This window comes from Staurois parvus, unplaced genomic scaffold (assembly GCF_062004578.1).
Source record: "Staurois parvus isolate SC_StPar_1 unplaced genomic scaffold, SC_StPar_1.0 ptg000109l, whole genome shotgun sequence".
Lineage (NCBI taxonomy): Eukaryota > Metazoa > Chordata > Amphibia > Anura > Ranidae > Staurois > Staurois parvus.
This window is the reverse complement of record NW_028317905.1, coordinates 485,958-501,347: the sequence shown is the minus strand read 5'-3', so window position 1 is coordinate 501,347 and position 15,390 is coordinate 485,958. Positions and strand designations below refer to the sequence as shown.

Below are 15,390 nucleotides of genomic sequence, written 5' to 3'. Positions count from 1 at the left end.
CTGGCGGATGGACGGAGCTGCCTTCAAAGCGCTGCCATCCCGGAGCCGGCCACGCATGCGCCCCCACTAGGGACAATTTAGACAGGATCCAATTAACCTACCAGCATGTCTTTGGAGTGTGGGAGGAAACCAGAGTACCCAAAGGAAACCCACGCAGGCACAGGGAGAACATGCAAGCTCCAGGCAGGTGGTGCCGTGGTTAGGATTTGAACCAACGACCCTAGTACTGCCAGGTGGAGGTGCTAACCATTTAACCACTGTGCTGCCCCCCCCCCCCATCTCCCCTCCTAGCTCAAATCCTCTCCTACCGAAAATTCCCCCCTCCTAGGACAAATCCCCTACTCCTCAAATTCTCCCTCTGAGCAAAAATCCCCCTCATTCACCCCTACTAGCATAAATCCACCCCCCTAAATCCCCCTTAATAACACAAATTCCCCTCCTAGAAAAAACCTTACCCCCCTCCACCCCCAGAATTTCCCTCTCAGCACCAATCCCCCCTCATATTAACTTCCTAGCACAGACCCCCCCCCCCATTATCCCTACTAGCACAAATCCTTCCCCTAAAATCACCCTTCCTAACACAAATCCCACCCCAAATATTTCCTTTCTAGCACAAATGCTCCCCTTCCAAATCACCCCTTCTAGCACCCCCCAAAAAACACCTCCCAGCACAAATCTCTCCTCTTAGCTCTGTCCCCCAAATCACCCCACAACACAGATTCTCTCCTTGCCTCACCTATATTTTTCAACTTTTTTCTTCTAGAACAAATCTTACACCCCTACATACTTCTCTGTGACTGCCCCTGAATTCCTCCTCCCTGCATAATCTGCTTCACCAATCCTCCTCTCCCAGCACAAGTTTTTCCCTCTACCCCTCCTCCAGCACAAATCCCCCCAGTCCCTCCTCTTACCACATCTCACCCTCCCAAACCCATCCTCCTACCACTAATCCACTTCTCCCTCCCCCTCCTAGCACAAATACTGTATATGCTGCTCTGCCCCCTCCAGTTGTATACCCAGTTCAATTCCTCCTCCTTCACACAGACCTCCAATACAATGCTGTTACAGATGTGGGATGTTCTCCCTTCCAGGTTCCTCCTCTTCTTGACACCTCACAGTCCAGGAGGAGCCTGGGGAGCTTTTGACAGTCAGGGAGAGGTGTGGGAGTATAGGATAAAAGTCATGGAGACTCACAATAGAGCAGAGTTTCTCAACTAGGGTTCCTCCAGAGGTTGCCAGGGGTTCCTTGAGCAATGAGCAATTTCTACCTCTCTGTGTCAGGAATGGACTTGCCAATAGTGGTGGGACTCACCTGCCTTGTGGGCTGCAGTACCAGGGCTGGCCAGCGGGTGCTCTCAACAACCAGAGCTTCACTTCGGCAATTAGCCATCACCTGGGGCTGATTGCAGGTGGTGTATTTAAGGGATGGCCAGACCCGCAGTCTGTGCCTTGGTGTGTGTTTTTCCATGGGCCCCTGTACCTTGTAACCTGCATTCCTGTTCCTGTTCCTGCCTGACTTGTTGCCGACCCTGCCTGATCCTGACCTCTGCTGACTTCTCCTGTTTGATCCCTGGCTTGTGACCCTGACCATTCTCTCCGCCTGCTCCTCCTGTACCTATCTGCCCGATAGTTATCGACCCGGCCTGCCTGACTACGTTGTGCTCTATATGTGTATGTACCTGTGTATCTATACCAGTTTAGGTTTGGGTTTGTTTCACCTTGTTGTATGTATTTGTGTTAGCTTGGGGTTTGGTGCACTGCGTTTATGTTTGTATTGTTAGTCTTAATAAATTGTCTTATTTATACCATATCTGAAGCTTGCGTTTCCCTGTGTCAGTCCACACACTTTTGGTCACACCTGCATCCCTGACACTCTGATAAGTTCCCACTGACACCATTGATCTTTTTAGCAATCTGTAAGGGGGTAATTCTTCCCAATGGCCACAAGTGTAAGGACCATTCTTCCCACTGACCATCACACTAATGTATCATGAATTGTAGATGTAATAATATCTAACAGAGGTTCCCTGAGACCGGGAAGTTATTTCAAGGGTTCCTCTGTGTTGAAAAGGTTGGGAAAAGCTGCAATAGAGATTGCAGTAGCTGTCAGATCATGCCACGTGTCAGGGATCTCCTCGATCCCTGCCGCGATGGTCCCGGCGCAGGCGCAGTGCACCGCCCTGTGCAGGGACACGGGCACTAGGTCCGGGCCGGCCGCGGCGTTCGAGTTCGCGCATGCGCAGTAGAAGCCGCGGCCGCCCGCTGGGCACCAATGGCAGCGCAGGGCGGGATATTTAAATGGCCCTGAGCTGTCATTCAGTGCCTTCTGGTCTTCCCTGCATCCTGTGAACCTGTGATCCTGTACCCCTTGTAAGTTTTGACCTGGATTGTACCTGACCTTGCTGCTTTCTCCTGCTCTGACCCTTGCTTTGCCTGACCTCTCTCCTGAATGCCCCCTATTGGATTTGACCTGCTGTTGCTGACCTGGCGTGTGACCCGACCATTCTATGCCCGCTGCCTTGTACCTTGCCGTCCTCTCTGTTACCGACCCGGCCCGTCTGACCTTGCTCATCCATCCATCCCTTGCAGTGGGGTCTTCTGACCTCCTCACATCAGACTCTTCCCCGTGGGAGCCCCTTGCGCATACTACTACCACTGACGGACGCACCCAGTAGTCACGACCTGGTCTCAGGGAGCTCCAAGTCCATCCCCACCATCAGGGGCCCTGGTGAACAAGCACCCTGGGACTTAGACTCCGTGCGCTGGGGACGCCTATTCAGTGGAGTGCTAGTGGTACTGCCGGGCGGTCCCTTACAGTACCAGAAGGCCATGACTGAGTCTAGAGGAGGTCCCTCGCCGCTTGAGGAGATCTGCAGGCACCTGTCCAATTTGACACAGGCCGTATCGGCCCTGCAGGATAGATGTCAGCAGATTGAAACTCAATTCCAGACCTGCACTATATCCGTTCCCGCCCCACAGGCCGCGGTCCCCGCACCTCCAGCCGTAGCAGCCCCTGTGCTGGTGTCTGGGGCATCCGCACCACTCCTGGCGGCCGACCCCCGAGTACCCTTACCAGAACGTTTCCACGGGGACCGCACACGCTTCAGATCATTCCGCGAGTCCTGCCTCCTCTATTTTGAGCTACAACCCCGAACCTTCGTGACTGAATCCATGAAGGTGGGGTTCGTCATCTCCCTCCTGCAGGGTGAACCCCAAGACTGGGCCCATCGATTACGGGGAAAAAATGACCCTCACCTCAGTTCGGTTGACAGTTTTTTTGATGCTATGGCCATCCTTTATGATGACCCGCAGCGGGCAGCTTCTGCTGAAGCTACTCTGTACACGCTCCGGCAAGGCCGCCGAGCGGCGGAGGAGTACGCATCTGAATTTAGGCGGTGGATGGGGGATACTCGCTGGAACGAGTTCGCACTCCTGCATCAGTTCCGTATTGGCCTATCAGAAGGCCTGAAAGACGAGCTCGCCCGGGTGGAGGTACCTGAGACTTTAGAGGACTTAATAGCACTGACCATTAAAATTGACCGTAGACTGCGGGAACGCAGGTTTGAGAGGTCCGGCCAGGGTCATGGAAATCCCTGGGGATCATTTCAAGGTCCCAGTCAAACACCTAGGCCAATCATCCAAAACCGGCCACCTGGAGACAACCCCGAACCCATGCAGCTCGGCGTGGCACGGCCTAAACTATCCCCAGAGGAACATCTGCGCAGACGATCCCAGAACCTGTGCCTCTATTGTGGCGAAGCTGGTCATATGGCACGTTCCTGCCCGCAGAAACTGAGTAAGTGCACCTCTTCTTCCTTATCCATTGGCAATGTTGGTCCATCCCAATACTTAGTGGTACCCCTTTCCTTTCAGCTTCCAGAAAGGACCGTGGAAGTATCGGCCATAATTGACTCTGGGGCATGCAGCTGCTTCTTGGATATTAATTTTGCTCACCAGCAGGGTATTCCCCTTCAATTGAAACAGAAGGGGTTCAATATTTATTTGGCCGACGGTTCCCGAATAAAATCGGGGGTAGTGAACCAGGAAACCCCCTCCATCACCACTGTCATTGCCGGCCAGCACCAGGAACTCCTCCGCCTGGATGCTATAGCTTCACCCCTCTTCCCAGTCATTCTGGGGCTCCCATGGTTACGGGCCCATAACCCCCAGATTGACTGGGAGACCGGAGTAATCACGTTCCCTTCCCCATACTGTCGGATATACTGCCGCACTTCGGGCCCGGGGGCCCCCCAAATCCTCCTGTGCTCTGAGGGGGAAGCTGAATTAAAACAAGTAATCCCTGCAGTCTACCATGGGTTTCTAGATGTGTTCAGCAAATGGGGAGCCGATACTCTACCCCCCCACCGCCCTTATGACTGTCCCATTGACCTGTTACCCGGCTCAGAAATTCCTTTTGGGCGAATCTTCCCCCTTTCAGAGCCCGAATTGGGGGCCCTAAAGGAATATATCGAGGACAGCCTCCAGAAGGGGTTCATCCGCCACTCCACTTCACCGGCGGGGGTGGGAATCTTCTTTGTTGAAAAGAAAGACAAAACCTTAAGGCCGTGTATCGATTACAGGGAATTGAACAGGGTCACGATAAAAAACCGTTACCCACTACCGTTAGTACCAGAGCTCTTCCAAAGTTTAAAGTCAGCAGTGGTTTTTACCAAGCTGGATCTGAGGGGGGCGTACAACTTGATTCGCATAAGGGAGGGGGACGAGTGGAAGACGGCCTTCCGCACCCGTTTCGGTCATTTTGAATATCTGGTCATGCCGTTCGGGTTGTGCAATGCTCCGGCCACTTTTCAACACTTTGTAAATGATATTTTTAGGGACTTTCTGGATGTCTTTGTGATCGTTTATTTAGACGACATTCTGATTTTCTCCCCGTCTTTGGGGGAACACAGAATACATGTAGCAAAAGTATTGGGGCGGTTGCGGCAGCATGGGTTGTACGCCAAGGCAGAAAAATGTTGTTTTGAACAATCCAGCATTGCCTTCTTGGGCCTGATTATCTCCACCGCGGGGGTCGCGATGGATCCCCAGAAGGTCGCTGCAATACTGGATTGGCCTGAACCCACAGACAGGAAAGGCGTCCAACGATTCATCGGCTTTGCAAATTTTTACCGGAAGTTCATCAAGAACTTCTCGGGTCTGGTCTCCCCCATTACTCAGCTAACCAAGCTGGGAACCCGATTCAGATGGACACCAGAAGCGCAGGGAGCTTTCGAAGTCTTGAAGAAGCTGTTCACTTCGGCACCCATTTTGGGTCACCCAGACGCCGCTCTGCCCTATATCTTGGAGGTAGATGCATTGGAGAATGCGGTAGGCTCCATCCTCTCCCAACGAAAAGGCACCAAGGAACTGCTCCACCCTGTAGCGTTCTTCTCACGGAAGCTTACCCCAGCGGAGAGGAACTATGATATCGGTGATCGAGAGCTACTAGCGATCAAAACGGCGTTAGAGGAATGGAGGTACCTGCTGGAAGGTGCGGTGCACCCCATCTTAATATTTACTGACCACAAGAACTTAGAGTATCTGAGAACCGCCAAGCGTCTACGCCCGTGACAGGCGAGATGGGCACTATTCTTTTCAAGATTCAACTTCCACATTACGTACCGGCCTGGATCGAAGAACACTAAGCCGGATGCGTTATCACGGATGTACGAAGACGCCAAGGAGACCCCAGTACCCGACACCATCCTGTCCTCGGGTAACTTCTTGGTCCTTCAGTCGGACCTTCGTTCCAGGCTAATGGAGGCATCCACAAACTTCTCTACCCCAGGCGGAGGGCCGCTCCAGACCAAGGGGGGACTCCTATGGAGGGAAGATCGAATTGTGGTGCCGGAAGAAGCCCGAACCCTGGTCTTGGGGCATTGCCACGACCACCCGATGGCGGGGCACTTTGGCCCAGAAAAGACCCTGGAACTTCTCCGACGCTCATTCTGGTGGCCAGACATGGCTAAGGATTGTAAGGGCTATGTAAGGTCCTGTGTCACCTGCCAGAAGAACAAGCCATCAAGAAATAAGGTTTGGGGTCTGCTGCGACCCTTACCTATTCCTGAACGGCCTTGGCAAAAGATCTCATTAGACTTAATAGTCGAGCTTCCGCCATCCCGAGACCACACGGCAATCCTGGTAGTCGTGGACCGCTTGTCCAAGATGGCCCACTTCATCCCGTTGAAGAAAACCCCCTCGGCGGCCGAGACCGCGCGAGTCTTCATTCGTGAGGTAGTCAGGTTGCATGGGGTCCCCGAAGACATTGTCTCGGACCGAGGGGTCCAGTTCACGTCCAGATTCTGGAGAGCACTGTGCAAAGCCCTGGACATCAAATTATCTCTCTCCTCTGCGTTCCACCCTCAAACTAACGGTCAAACCGAAAGGACCAATCAGACCTTAGAGCAATACTTAAGATGCTATACCTCGTTTACTCAAGATGACTGGCTGCCACTTCTACCTCTAGCGGAATTTGCGTATAACAACGCCCGCCACTCAGCAACAGGGCAGTCCCCGTTCTTTGCCAACTATGGCTTTCACCCAGTCTTCCTCCCGGATTTGGTTTCGGAATGCCCAGTACCAGCAACACAAGATGTGGTAACGTTCTTCGCTGCGAACAATAAGAAGCTTCAAGTGGCCATCAGTCGGGCCCAGGAAGACTACAGGAAAGCATTCAACAGGAAACGGAGAGGAGATCTGGTATTGCGGCCTGGGGAGAAGGTTTGGCTGGCGACGTCCAATTTAAAGATGCTTTGCCCGTCAAAGAAATTGGGACCCAAATTTATAGGCCCCTTCTGCATTAAACGGATGGTTAACGAAGTAGCCTACGAACTCGCCCTCCCTGACACGCTCAAGATCCACCCGGTCTTCCATGTGTCCCTGCTGAAGCCAGTGGTCCCAGATGCCTTCCCTGACCGGGAATCTAGACCCCCGGAAGCGGTAACGGTCGAAGGAGAAGAGGAGTTTGAGGTTGAAACAATCCTGAAGTGTCGAAGGAGGGGAGGCCAGACCCAATTCCTTATCAAATGGAAGGGCTATGGCCCTGAGGACAATTCTTGGGAACCAGCCCATAATGTCCATGCACCCAGACTTGTCCGGAGGTTTTTTCGCGTTCACCCGTGGTGGAGAGATCGGGTGGGCATCCGGAGGCTGCCCGTAGGGGGGGGCAATGTCAGGGATCTCCTCGATCCCTGCCGCGATGGTCCCGGCGCAGGCGCAGTGCACCGCCCTGTGCAGGGACACGGGCACTAGGTCAGGGCCGGCCGCGGCGTTCGAGTTCGCACATGCGCAGTAGAAGCCGCGGCCGCCCGCTGGGCACCAATGGCAGCGCAGGGCGGGATATTTAAATGGCCCTGAGCTGTCATTCAGTGCCTTCTGGTCTTCCCTGCATCCTGTGAACCTGTGATCCTGTACCCCTTGTAAGTTTTGACCCGGATTGTACCTGACCTTGCTGCTTTCTCCTGCTCTGACCCTTGCTTTGCCTGACCTCTCTCCTGAATGCCCCCTATTGGATTTGACCTGCTGTTGCTGACCTGGCGTGTGACCCGACCATTCTATGCCCGCTGCCTTGTACCTTGCCGTCCTCTCTGTTACCGACCCGGCCCGTCTGACCTTGCTCATCCATCCATCCATCCCTTGCAGTGGGGTCTTCTGACCTCCTCACATCAGACTCTTCCCTGTGGGAGCCCCTTGCGCATACTACTACCACTGACGGATGCACCCAGTAGTCACGACCTGGTCTCAGGGAGCTCCAAGTCCATCCCCACCATCAGGGGCCCTGGTGAACAAGCACCCTGGGACTTAGACTCCGTGCGCTGGGGACGCCTATTCAGTGGAGTGCTAGTGGTACCGCCGGGCGGTCCCTTACACCACGCTTCTCCAACTGGACTGTCACATCGGAATGAGCAGGGTTTGCTTACCTGCCCTCATCTCCTCCCAGAAAATAATGTGGGTAGGGGGAGGGTAAGCAAACCCTGCTCAGTCCGATGTGACAGTCCAGATTGAGAAGCACGGCACTAACAGGAGGAAGAACCTGGAAGGGAGAGAGAGCACAGTGTGGACCTGTCAGATTGTAGCAGTAGCAACTCTTTACGGGGCGCACCCCTCACATGGTACCACCACACCCAGGGAAGGCGCCCCTTCTACCCATCCCTAATCCCAGCCCTGCATATAAGTACATGATAGAAAATTGATCCATGAGAAAAACATACTGCCACCATGAGGCATATAAGCATAATAGTGCATGTGTCAAATATAGACGCGTTTCAATCCTTGATACAAATCTTCATCAGGGAGTAATATCAGGGTGGTTACATTGGACCAAAACTACAGAACTGTAATTATTCCCAAGCGGTGAAGATTCATCCACATGTTAACAGGGTTCCAAGTATTGGAGCACAAAGTACACCAATGAGTTTCTCACTCTGGGGCTTTAATGGAACCGGACCCCCAGACCACACTTGGGTATTTTCCATTATACTGCAGCTTCCCTGTCTGAACACCATCCACGGACCACACCCACTGATCATGCAGGAACGTAAGACAGCACCAGACTCTTCTTAAAACAGGAAGTCAACTCCTTTATTTTTACACAAAACACAAGATATATACACAGGGTGGGGAAACACAACCAGGAACAGGAAACACATCATCAGCCCGCTCCATCAGTGGGGAGGGCTACAGGAAACACATCATCAGCCTGCCCCACTCAACCAAGACACAGAACAATGGGATGTAGCACATGGCAGATAACAATGGACAACCAGATGGCAGGGAACAAAGGACAACACACCAATACACAATAGACATTCCCACACCATATTAGAACATTTCACCCTGTCCCCTAACAGGCACATGGTGCCTTAAACATAATGAGGAGAACATGAGCTGACACAGGGGTCCCCCCACCCCCAAACGTCACTCCCATCACAGGAGCTCTCTATAAAGAGAAAGACACTTCAAAAACTTCTCAAAATGGATACCCAACTAGGTTCATCCACAAGCCATTGAACCATGAAGGAATCAGGGAAGTAGAAAATTCTCAAAATGTAGATGAATTGAAGATAATTTATATCCCCACCTACAAGCCAAGTGAGAAAGTAGCAGTCCCGCAGCTAGCAAGTCCATAAAGTTGTTAAAATAGCCGGAGCCCTGTTAACATGGGGATAAAAATCAAAAAGTATAAAAAAGTAGTCATATCTTCTAGCAAGTTCAGAGACACATTACAAATGAATAAAAATCACCTGTGAAAAAGGAAAACACTACAAGTAAACTGTGCTGTTACCTGCAACTCTTAAGGTTGGTGATAGGGTCTCTTTAAGGAGAATATAGTCATATAGTGCACTTGCAACAATATAATTAAGTACCCCCTGTGATACTTATATCAGTATTGCTTGGACCAGAGACACCTACTGTACTCTAGACTGCCCCTTCCCAAATCATTAGTGAAGGGTTAATAACTCTTGAGTAATAACAGTTCCCAAACCCATCTCAGGCTGCAGTAACTAAAAGGTTAATAGTGCTGAATAATCAGAGCTCCCACTCTAGACCTTCCCCCCAAATCTCTAGCTGCTGACAGTAAAGAGGTAATGGCACCAGGTAATAACAGCTCCTATACTAGACTCCATTAGTGGCACCAATCAATGAAGGGTCAGTATCTCTGGATGATTATGGCAGCTATTATAATGGAATAATACAGTAATGGGATTTAGATTGTCCACTCAGCAGAACCCTTTGTGCCTCCATGTCATGTGTTAATTGTATGATGATCAATGTAAGGACTGTCCGTGTTCATTCATCTGAGATGCTGGTGTTGGGTGAGTATGTGGGGTCTTCCCTTCTATAGGTGTGTGGTGTAGGATAATAGGGAGTTGGTGTCACTGATACTGAAATTAGGAATGCCTATGTGCCAACCCCCTACATTCTGACAACTTTCAACTCCCCAACACAGCAGTTTATCTTCTTCTAACCTTCCACCCTACAATAAATGCCTTTCCATCCCCCTACCCTCAGTCCTTCTACTCTTCAACCCCCCCCCTGAATCTGAAGACCCCTTTTAACAATAAAGCAGATCCTAGATACCAGCCTTTCTTTATGTGAATTAATAAAGAAAACATAGTACCCCTACTAATTTAGAAAAAAAGAAAATGGTAAAAAAAAACAGTTTTTGACAAATCCTTTAATAAAAAATATCCAAAAAAGTCCCACAGTGTACATTCACCATCGATCACACCATCCAGCAATGCAGATTCATGTCAATCACTATGCCAGATGCCCACCAACCCACCAAAAGAAAAAACCTGCTGACACAATCTCATTCCAATAACTGCTTGCACATGACTGATAGCTCTGGCCAGGCCAAGACTGGGACAAAAAATAGGTTTGGGCATTTTGGACTGAGCAGTCCCAAGCCCAGAGACCCTTTCAAGAGTGACCTTTGCGACCCTGGTACATAAGGGGGGTATATGATCACCATGTATAATACATAAGGTGGATATGATCTCCATGTATAATACATAAGGGGGGATATGACCTCCATGTATAATACATAAGGGGGGGATATGATCAACATGCATAAATACATAAGGGGGGATATGATCTCCATGTACAATACATAAGGGGGGATATGATCTCCATGTATAATACATAAGGGGGGATATGATCAACATGTATAAATACATAAGGTGGGATATGATCACCATGTATAATACATAAGGGGGATATGATCACCATGTATAATACATAAGGGGGGATATGATCTCCATGTATAATACATAAGGGGGGATATGTTCTCCATGTATAATACATAAGGGTTTCTCCGTCACATCCAACAACGCTACCATCAAACCCGCCCTGCAGGCCAGAGTACTGGGTGTCATTCTGGACTCCAACCTATCCTTCCAGCCCCAAGTCCAATCTTTAACAAACTCGTGCAGACTCCACCTCCGCAACATCGCCAAAATCCGCACGTTCCTAACCCCAGAAACCACTAAACAGCTCATCCACTCCCTCATCATATCACGACTCGACTACTGCAACTCCCTCCTCACTGGCCTGCCTCGCCGCTGGCTATCCCCTCTTCAGTCCATCCTGAACACGGCTGCCAGACTCATTCACCTTTCCAACCGCTCTGTCTCCGCCACCCCCCTCTGCCAATCCCTCCACTGGCTTCCGATTGCGCAACGGATCAAATTCAAAATCCTAACGCTGACGTACAAAGCTGTCCACCATACTGCCCCGTACTACATCTCTGACCTAATATCCAAGTACCGCCCAGCACGCACACTCTGCTCCTCACAAGACCTCCTTCTCTCTAGTTCCCTGGTCTCCTCCTCCCATGCCCGCCTCCAGGACTTCTCCAGGGTGTCACCCATCCTCTGGAACTCCCTGCCCCAACCCATCAGATTATCACCTACTCTCCTCTCCTTTAGGCGCACCCTGAAAACCCATCTCTTCAGGGAAGCCTACCCCACCCCCTGCTAACTTGCCGACCTCCTCCACTCTTCCTACCACTCCATCCCCCACAGCTATCTCCTCCTGTGCCACCACCCCCTCCCTCCTAGATTGTAAGCTCGAAAGAGCAGGGCCCTTGATCCCCTCATGTTTTGCATTGTATTGGTATTGTTCTGTCACATGTTCTGTCTCTCTTTGTAATGTACAGCGCTGAGCGAACTATTGGCGCTTTATAAATACTGTATAATAATAATAATAATAATAATAATAAGGGGGGGATATGATCAACATGTATAACTACATAAGGTGGGATATGATCACCATGTATAATACATAAGGGGGATATGATCACCATGTATAATACATAAGGGGGGATATGATCTCCATGTATAATACATAAGGGGGATATGATCACCATGTATAATACATAAGGGGGATATGATCACCATGTATAATACATAAGGGGGGATATGAGTGTGATGGATATGGTAAAATGCCTACTTGGTTTCCTATTGAATATGTATATATATATGTTTTTCTACACATTTTTATACATATTTACTTTTATACTTTAATACTATTTCTTTCTTCATATTTATAAATGTTTAGTATGAATACATATGTTGTGTGAATATTTTCTACCTGCTGGGCTTTGTGGTACTTTAAGAAATCCTTGCTTAAGAAATGTTTGCTCACACACACCGACCCGCTCCCATCGTGCCAACTTGAGACAAAGGAATGTTTTTCTTTCTATAGATAAGACCTGGAAGAAGATCACACCTATACCATGACGGAGATTGTTTTCGTGTGGAAATGACCAATCAAAGACAAATATAATGCTTATGCTGTTCGCACATGACTCTTGCATCATTTTGCATATATAAGCTCACTTTCTCATTATAATAAACTAGAAGTGTTCATAGACTGAACTTGTGTGTCAGCGTGAGTCTCTTCCAGTGTGTGCACATTCCAAAGCTAGAATGATTAATTTGGACAGGAGCAGATAAGCACTGGACAATTTAGTCCTCAACTAAATCAGCTGGTGCCGAAACCCGGGAACTCTGGGTCGTGAACCCGCGGACAGCCGACCTGAAAGGGTGTTAGGTGTCAATCAATACAGACGGGAAGATTCTGATCAACTCTCATAGCATGGTAAGATATATTTTGCTATCTTACCAGTGCTTATCCTGTCTTTGTTGTTGATTCATTCCTGTGCCTGGTGCGGCTGCTAAAAGGTCACTAAAAGGCAGGTAACATTGCTTGCCCAGAGTTTATTTGAACCTACCTGCATGTGCTTATCTGTTACCTGGTTTTATGATTTTTTTGTGTTTGTTTTTATGTATCAGTCTTGAGGTGGAAGAGGAGTGGACCTACTGAAGGTTTTGACACATAATTTCTCTTGGGTGTGGTAATGTTGTGTTGACAAACAAGAGGAGGTGTCGGGTACGCATCACGGTAGTGTGACAGCGGGTGCTGTAACCGTGTGTATGTGTGGGTTACGAAGAGTTACTCAGTGATCTGTACTCTAGCCCACCCAGAGAGACTGATATGTCATGTCCTAAATGTGTGTTTGGTTTAATGTTTGCCATTCATGAAGACGGTTGGGGTTTGTTAAGGGTTAAAGAGATATGATATAGTCAGGAATTGTTAGGACGTCGTCCTCTGTTTTCTGATTTGCCTGAAGTGTTAGTTTTCCGCCTTAATGTGCATTACCCTGTAAGGGGGGTATTGGGAATCAATTCAGCAGATAGAAGCAGAGGCGAGAGAGGGGGGGGCACAGTACAGAAAGGTGCCCCTGCCAACTAGAACAGCTGGCAGATTGTGAACACAGTGAACAGCAGCGCGTGAAGAGTCTTGGGTTTCTTTTAGGAAGACCAGAGACAGGAGGAGATGGGTCAGACGCTGATAAGATCGGAGAAAGGAATGTTAGCACGTGACCTGGTTGCACAGAGGGAAGGGGAACAGTATGTGAAGGGATTAGTTAAGTTAGTGAAAGTATGTGGAATTAAAGATAAGAAGGTTAGGCTCCAGTCATTTTGATGGCAGAAATGAATAAAAGAAAAGAAAGATGTCTTAGTTGACATCAATTTGCTGAAGACAGCAAAAAGCTTGGTATAATGTAGCCAAGGTTGTCAACAGCAGTGGACAGAACAGGTACTGCAACAGGAAAAAAAAAACTGTTTATGTGTACCATTAATTTGTTAAATATTGAAAAGGAACACCCACCGCCCTTTTCCCTGCCCTTCCAGTTCCTGCCCAGCCCAGTGCACTTCCTGACGGCAGCCATCTTGCTGCACCTGCATTGTCACTTCCTGTCCAGCCCAGTACACTTCCTGGAGGTGGCCATTTTGGTACACCAAATTAGACAACTGGATGGTCAACGCCTCGAGTGAGCCGCCTCTACCCAGTGTGTCCAGTCTTACAAGCCAATGGCACATTCTACGTACCGCCAGATGTGCCACGTGTCCCCACCATGCCAGTTCGTGAACCTGACACGACCGCTGGTCCTGCGAGAGAAAATTTTATCCCCAATAGACCAAAAGGGAGCAAACATTTGCATTTAGGCTCAACCTGGTCAGACATATCTTCTTTGGACGAGGAGGCCGCAGGTCCAGAACTTCCTACGCTATCTGCATACGCTTCTCCAGATGTTCCTCTTAGGCCATAGGTGACAGGGAGGACTCCTCAGGCAGGAAGACTCCACACCCGGCAGATGTGCCGGAGCTGTATGTCATTGTAAGGGACCACCAGGCGGTACCACTAGCACTCCACTGGCCAGACGTCCCCAGCGCACGGTATCTAAGCCCCAGGGTACGTGTTCACCAGAGCCCCTGATGGTGGGGATGGACTTGAAGTACCCCGAGACCAGGTTGTGGCTACTGAGCACGCCTGTCAGTGGTAGCGGTATTCGCCAGGGGCTCCCGCAGGGAAGAGCCTGATGTGAGGAGGTCGGGTGATCCCGTCGGGATGGATGGATGGCTGAGCAAGTGCGGGGTCAAACGGGCCGGGTCGGTAACAGTGGGGACGCAGCAGTACAAGGCAGCGGGCAGAGATTAGTCGGGTCACACGCCAGGTGAGCAAAGGAAGGTCAGATCCAAACGGGGGCATTCAGGAGAGGGGTCAGGCAAAGCAAGGGTCTGGGCAGGAGAAGACAACAAGGTCAGGTACAATCCGGGTCAGTAACTTACTTAGAACAGGTTCGCAGATACAGGATACAAGGAAAGACCAGAAGGCACTGAATGACAGCTCAGGGCCATTTAAATATCCCGCCCTGCGCTGCCATTGGTGCCACGCGCGCGCCCGCGGTCCCTACTGCGCATGCGCGAACTCCCTCGCTGCGGACGGCCAGGTCTCAGTGCCCGCATTCTGACACAGGGCGGTGCACTGCGCCTGTGCCGAGCCCATCGCGGCGGGGATTCCTGACAGTCATCTTTACTCTGTCCCAGGTTTCTTCCCTAGTGACCACATTCCCAGACTTGCTGGCCTGGTTCGTCATGTTTTCAACATGTCCCCTGAATCTCCTGGGAGCTGATGTGCTATCTAGGCTCCAGGCCTCTATCATATTCACTCCTCCTGGTCATCTCATTACCACTAGAAGACGAGGACACGTCTGCACTGTGCTCCATTCCCCTTCTGATGGCACTGCAAGAGACCCCTACCACCACCATCCCGCCGGATGTGCTGAGCAGAATCCCAAGTTGCCTATGGTCCACAGGACCCGAAGATATTGGACATTTAAAGGTACCCCCAATTATGGTGGAACTGAAGCCTGAAGCTCCCCTACCCAGGAAACCACAGTACCCACTAAAACCAGCGCAATCCGAGGCCATTTCAAAGCAGGTCAAGTCCCTTGTGGCAAATGGTGCACTCATACCTTATACCTCTCCATGCAACACACCTTTGTTCCTGGTAAAAAAAAGAAGACACCCAAAGGAGAAC

General features: G+C 50.2%; 1 protein-coding gene across 1 annotated transcript in view; it reads left to right on the top strand.

The window, feature by feature from the left end:
• LOC149467463 (transient receptor potential cation channel subfamily M member 2-like) overlaps nucleotides 1-12,328 on the top strand; it is a 249,266-nt gene extending 236,938 nt beyond the window's left edge. Inside the window, exon 35 of the transcript XR_016311927.1 lies at nucleotides 12,208-12,328. The gene's annotated coding sequence lies outside the window, so the exon portion shown is untranslated. The remainder of the gene's footprint in view (nucleotides 1-12,207) is intronic.
• Nucleotides 12,329-15,390: the final 3,062 nt, after the last annotated feature.